Here is a 7500-nt window from a genome sequence, read left to right as displayed (position 1 = left end):
ATATTATATTATATTATATTATATTATATTATATTATATTATATTATATTATATTATGTTATATTATGTTATATTATCCTACATTACATTATTACAGCCTATTATATAATTCATTAAAGCTGCTATGATGGTTAAGAAAATTATGGCAAGTGAAAAGGCCCAATGGCTAGTGAGTCACGAAAACCACTAGCCAAAATGGCTGGTAAGCGAAAAAGTTAGTGTAAAGCACTGATTAGCAACAGGATTATATGGCTACATATGACAGCATCAACATCAAGAACAATCACAGGGATATAAATAAGGAGTTATTGATAGGTACCATGCAATATTTACTGGCTCATGTACATTTTGACAGGTTCTATAAACTCCTTTCAGGCACATGGGCAGTTGAGTGTATGCCTTTGAACGGATGTAGATATCCGTAAATGTGTTCACTTGCAAATGGACACCTTTGATTTCCTTCAGGAATCAATAGAGTATCTGTATCATACCCTACTACTCTACTAAATAATGAGTGGCTGATGCTCCATGTCGGATGTGCGTTATTTGAGAGCTAACGTCCACTGAGGTCAAATTCCTACAACACGCAACTGTACAGCTTTCAATAAAGCTGACTCTGATTTGCATACTGCCCTGTGTGCAGACATAACATTACATTACACTACACTCAGCTGATGCTTTTATCCAAAGCGACTTACAGATATTTACATGGTATTGGTTACAGTTCTTAGAGCAACGTGGGTTAAGTGCTTTTCTCAAGGGCATTTCAGAACATGGATGTAAGTGTCGGTAGAGGTAAGGGTGGGATTCAAACCTGCTATCCTCTGATCTAAATACCAACACCCTAACCATTAGGCCATGCCAGGCCCATACAGTATGCCCTATACTCGTGGTTCCCAAACGGGGGGTCGCGGAGACATTGAAAGGGGGTCGCGGACAAAAGGGATATTGCATAAAAACGGGAAATCCACTGAACAGCTAACAGCTAATAGATGTGTTTGCTGCCCTGTGGATTTCTAGCAATGTTAGCATTGCAAACTATTAATGGGAAATCTAGCAATATTAATGGCTAGGCAATATTTTTGTCCATTAATTTTCCATATGGCAAGATATGGTGTGTGTGTGTGTGTGGGGGGGGTCGTGAAAATGTCCAAAAGGGGGTCCCTGCTGAAAATGTTTGAGAACCACTTCCCTATACAGACATACAATATAGGAAATCCATGACAGCTGTGTGGCTGCTGTGCTGAGCTGTGTTGTGCTGTGCTGTGCTGCTCTGTACAGCTGCATACTGGGCTTTGCCAAATGATCCGCTCCCTCCCAGAGCTGCTCTGCTCTTGCTCTCCTCTGGCCCACAGCTGCCTCTCTATAATCCGCTCTAAGCCGCAGGGTCACCATCCCACCATGGCAGGGGCTTCCAGCTCAGCAATGATCGGCTCTGACGGCCTCCACCACCCTCCCCTCCTCCTGCCCCAACACCCCCACCCAGGGAAGATGATTGGGGTGGGGGATAAAGGGGTCAAGTTGTCCTGGGCCCAGGGAGAGGGGAGGGCAAGAATGGGGTCGTCATTACATTGCAAGTATTGGGTGGGTGGCCCTTTAAGCTGCTCTTATCCTGGGCCCAGTCAAAGCTGACATGCCACCACCTTTGATCCACCCCTGCCTCTACCCTCTCCTCCATCTCTTGCCCACAGGACCACACTACCATCATCATCTGCTCTGCATTGCCCCTGCACAACAAGCACCACCTCTGCCTCTGCCCATGGAAGGCAACCGGCACCACCACAACCACCACAGCTAGCCTCTGCCTCCACCCCCTGCCATCTTACATTGCCTCTTCCTCCAGCCATTCTATCCACCGCTGCCCTACTCCACTACACCCCTCTGACCAATCACCACCAGTGATGGGCAAAATGGATTCATTAAGTTACATTCTAGTGCCACATACTCCAAATGACCTTGTTTTACCTGTCCAATTCAACCAGGTAATTACTCAACCAGCTAATCACCTGGCTGAATTGGACAGGCAAATCAAAGTCATTTGGAAAATGTGGAGTGTAACATTTTGCCCATCACTGGTCAGCACTACCTGCCTCCTCCACCAGCCACTTCTGCCCTTATTCACAAGCATCACCTCCAACCTTTTTGCCAGCCAACCACTGGTGCCCCCCCTTTCAGATGCTCCATCCTCCACTACCCTCTAAACTGCTGCTAACCACTATCACTTGCCCCTCCACCCCAGCCTACATCTCTCCATCTGCTGCCAGCCAGGACAAGTTCCACCCCTCCAGCTATTCCAGCCACCACTGCCCTCTAAACAGACAGCTGCTAGTCACCACTGCCTTCCCTTCAATCAGCCTCGAGGAGTCACTCACAACACTCTGAGTCAGTCACCACCACCTGTCTCTCTACTACGCTTGTTGCCGCCAGACATTGCTGCAGTGGTGTCAAACGATCTTTTCCCAAGGGCCAAATCATGTAGAGCAAATGAGGTTGAGGGCCAAACAAATCGCCCAATCATTTGGCCACAGATAAGCATACATGTTTTAATTGGCTCTAACCTCAAGTTGGGCCAAATGGTTGCCATGCCCGGGTCAGATCTGGCCTGCAGGCCGCCATTTGTAGACTACGGCCTTACTGCATTACTTCCCCCTCCAGCTCTTCAGTTGTCTCCCCTCTACCAAGCTCCACTGTCTGCCTACGCACCTCCATTCCAGGTCGGCTGCCCTTCACAACCAGGGCTGGTTCTGGACTAGTCAATTTGGTGCCCTGGAACCAAGTGCCCCCTTTCTTTTTTGTGAGTTGAGAAGCTGGCATCTGTAAACATACAGTACGTAGCATCATCAAATCAACTACAGCTGATCTAGTGCTACACCGTAAATATATAGCCTGATTATCATCGTCGTTCAAATCTCTTCGAGACTTGGTCTGACCAAGAGCATAACAATTAACATTTCCCAAACGGCATGGTTGAGCTGCCTCCTTTGGTTTGCTTATGGTTGTTTGCTTACTGACAAAGTGGGAGGAGTTCCCTTATTTTTCGGGAGCTCAGAAAGTACTTGCATTGCTCTTGACCTGACTAGTTGCAACGCTGACCGTTTTGCGTCACTAGGAGGGCACAGCCTGGCTAATAAATATATACTGAGTGCCCATGAATAGTCATTGTCAATGTAAAGTTTTATGTACTTTTTTTTTTTACTTCACTTCATTTTCTCTTTCTGTGGGACTTCTGGATATTACTGGTGAGTGACCCAAAACATTTGGCACCCTAGACGACCACTCTGTCTGCCTATGCCTAGTGCCGGCCATACAGCTCACAACTGTGCCTGCCTCCCCTCCATCACTGCCTCTAGGCTACAACCCCTACCCCTCCAGCACTGCCTCCCCTATCTAGCCTAGCCTTCCTGTCAGCCTGCCATCCACCTCCTGCTCCTGCACCACTGTCTCCCCCTCCAATACTGCCTGCCCCTCCACATTCACCAATACCTGCTCCTCCAACTTCACCACTGGCTGCCCCTCCAGCTCCAGCCTCCCCTCCACCCCCTCCACCCTCCACTGCAAGGCTACACCACTGCCCCTCCATCCCCCTACAACACTGCCTGCCCCTGTAGCCCAGCTTACCCCTCCACCAGCCTCCACTGCATGCCCTTCCAGCACCCCTGCCCCACCATCCTCTCCACTCCATCACTGCCTCCCTTCCATCTTTACCCCTGCCCCACCACCATCTTCTCCACCACAGCCTCTCTCTCCACCTCCATATTTGGCTGCCAGACCCTCCATCCTCTCCACCACGGCCTCCCCTCCACCTCCACCACTACACCCCCTCCATCCTCTCCACCACGGCCTTCCCTCCACCTCCACCTCTTGGCTGCCAGACCCACCTGCGCTAAGAGGATTAGCGTGATCACAGGAGCACTTGTGGAAATCACCCCGTGCTGGCCGCATGGGTACACCACAGTACACCCGGCAGAGGAGAGAGCAGAGAGAGGGGGCGCGCTGCCATTCTGCACTATGCGTAATTATTATTATCTCATAGCACTCCATTGAATATAAGCTGCTGTGTGTCCGTTTTTTCTCTCCATGAGATGTAATCAACCTAATGCCGGTTAATGCGGGCTAAGCTTCCTTTATCATTATTGAGTGGCATATAGACATGCAGTAGTAGTGCTGGGCCTTATCTAGCTGGGGGTCTCTGGTGGAGCGGTCTGGTTTTATGGGGTATTAGGAGAGAAAATATAGTTGCACTATGACATGCATGTGTACAGTACTCACACAGGTGCATACTAGATATACGTAGACATACACACATGATGCAAAACATGCATACACGGACACAGGCACATGGGCACAAACAGAGAGAGAGAGAGAGAGAGAGAGAGAGAGAGAAAGAGAGAGAGAGAGAGAGAGAGAGAGAGAGAGAGAGAGAGAGAGAGAGAGAGAGAGAGAGAGAGAGAGAGAGAGAGAGAGAGAGAGAGAGAGAGAAAGAGAGAGATGATATGCAGCAAGCAAAAACAATGACTGAATGGATGAAAGGGAGCAGCACATTTTGATATATCAGAAACAGCTGTTGTCTTACGTAAAGTGATTTCAACCAGAAAATGCAATGCATTCTGGGTATATGCTAGATAATTAATTGGCGGATGCTGACATACCTGGAGAAAGTGCAAAAGTTTGATATACAGACGACATGTACATGTTTTTTTTCCATTTTTATGTGTCTATGCACGCGCATGCACACACACACATACACACACACACACACACACACCAAGCCCTTGGGATTTTAATAAATGCATACATATGGCATGCCAGACATGTTTTATTCCCAAGGGTGGTGGGTTTGATGGCAGAGTTCAGTATCCAGCAGGGGCAAGCCTGACGTCTTTTTTTTCCTCGGGGTGGTTTGATGGTACAGTATCCATCCAGCATTGTGGACATCTTTTCCCCCGGGGGGATTTGATAGTACAGTACCCAGTGTGGATGTGGCAAAGCCAGACGCCTTTTGCTCCATGTTTTTTTGACAGTACAGTACAGTACAGTATGTGCAGTATGTGCAAGCATTTTGGGGCCATAGGCAGGAGCCCCCCCCCCTCAACAAAGATTGCATTAGCAAAATCATTGCACTTTTTGGTAGGCCTAATTTCATTCAAGGAGGTCCTGCCTCATTCACGGCAGTTGTAATTTATGTCTTAGTACAAAAAACTGTCATTACCCGCCCTTCATCTCGGGGCCCTATATGGGCAATTGCCCAGTTTGCTTGCCTGGTTGTGACAGGCCTGGTTACTGTATGTGGTGTGCATGCAGCATGGCCAGAGCCTTGTCAGCAGAGCGAAGGCGTACAGTATTATACAGCTGCCCCTTCTCATGACTATACCAGAGAGAGTAGAGAGAGAGAGAGGTTCCGCTGGCCCCTTGTTTCCGGGTTCTATTATTGCAAGAGGGGGGTGGGGGAAATCCCCTTTTAGGCAGACCTAAGGACTGTTCTATTCAATGTAGGAGTATTATGACACGCCCCTTTAGGCAGACCGGAACCTGGTCATGTTAGGTGCCCATAGCAACCTATTACACTGGCATATCTCTATATACTTAAAGAATCTCTGACTATACTGTAGCCTACAGCTGGGATTCCCACATGCCTACTGCCCTGACAGACAGTGCATGCTACAGAGAGAGAATATTAATGCAAGGATACAGTGAACTCCCTCACACTACTGCATTGTAGCAAAGACCTATTTAAAGGACTTGCAAACACACATTATAAATACGCTACTGAGAATAGACACAATAAGAACAGATACTGTACTTATCAGCAGTGTATGAACACAATAACCACATACTGTCCTTGCAATTGAGTACAAACTAAGTAGATGTAGGCTACTGTATACAAATGTACTTAGAACAAAATAAGCAGATATACAGAAAAGGTTAGAAACAATACATGCATTCACAAGGTTATCCCCGAAATCAAATTTAAAATAGTATGTCAAATATTCATGGAAATATTATCAACATACATTTTCACATGTGCACGCAAACACAGACTTACATGTAAGGTACACACACAAGCATGCGCGCAGGTGCACATTCACACAAGTGTGCACACACCACTATATTATACACAGAAGCACAACAGACAGGTACAAAGTCACAAACGCACAGAGGCATGGACACACGTACACAAGGACACACACACACAGAGACACACACACACACTTGTGGAACTGTCTGCGGTTTGGTAATGAGGCTCTAGATATGCACATTCATAATAAGCCACAGCATACTGTATCTCCAGCTCTGTCACCCTCTCTGGCTTAAAAAATATCTGTGTTTGTGTTCGTGTGTGTGTGTGTGTGTGTGTGCGTGTGCGTGTGCGTGTGCGTGTGCGTGTGCGTGTGCGTGTGCGTGTGAAAGTGAGTGCTAGAAAAGAGAGGGAGCCAAAGAAAGATAATGCCATAGATCGAGACGGTGAGATAGTATGAGACAGTAAAAATCCAGAAGAGAAAGAAACAGATGGATGGAGATGGAGAGGTGAGCAATAAAGGACTGGGGGGCTGGCCATCATTTCTGCTCATAACAGCAGGAGAGGAGGAGGCGGGTAGAGACTGGAATAATTTAACAATTCATATTGATGAGCAAGCCTTCTCACTTTCCTCTCTCTCTCTCTCTCTCTCTCTCTCTCTCTCTCTCTCTCTCTCTCTCTCTCTCTCTCTCTCTCTCTCTCTCTCTGAGCCTCCTCCTTTGCCCTATCCACTCCTCACCTCACCAGTGCCATTCTACCAGTGCCATTCTATTCTGCACATTCTCTCCTCTCCTCTCTTCTCTTCTCCTCTCCTCTCTTCTCTTCTCTTCTCTTCTCTTCTCTTCTCTTCTCTTCTCTTCTCTTCTCTTCTCTCCTCTCCTCTCCTCTCCTCTTCGTCTCTTTTTTTCTTTTCTTTTCTTTTATTTTCTTTTCTCCTCTCCTCTCCTCTCCTCTCTTCTCTTCTCTTCTCTTCTCTTCTCTTCTCTTTGTCTCTTTTTTTCTTTTCTTTTCTTTTCTTTTCTCCTCTCCTCTCCTCTCCTCTCCTCCTCTCCTGTGTACTATCTCTCCACACATCTTCTCCTCTTCACGAATTCTCACACACTCCATCTCTCTCCACCCCCTTCCTTTCTCTTTGCTTATTATGCTCTTATCTTCTCCTTGTCATCATGCCTCATTGTTTCATGCTCTTTTCTTCATTTTCTCGTATCTCCGCTCGTCGTCTCTCTTGTTCTGAAAGTCTTGTTCCCCCAGAGCAGATTACTTTATGTGGGAGGCACTCCACCATGCTTGTTGTGGAAGACTGCCGCTCAAATAGAGATACACTTTTTTATTTCTTTGTTTTGATTTTTGTCTCTATGACAACCAGATCTAATCAATGCCACCTACCATGCTAAAACACCATTAGAAGGAGGATACAAATGCAAAATGTGTCTTTGGTTTTCATAAAAGTCATTTCAAGTCTTTAAAAAATATATTTTTTGGGA

Source organism: Engraulis encrasicolus, chromosome 7 (genome assembly GCF_034702125.1).
Source record: "Engraulis encrasicolus isolate BLACKSEA-1 chromosome 7, IST_EnEncr_1.0, whole genome shotgun sequence".
Lineage (NCBI taxonomy): Eukaryota > Metazoa > Chordata > Actinopteri > Clupeiformes > Engraulidae > Engraulis > Engraulis encrasicolus.
This window is presented reverse-complemented; position numbering follows the sequence as displayed.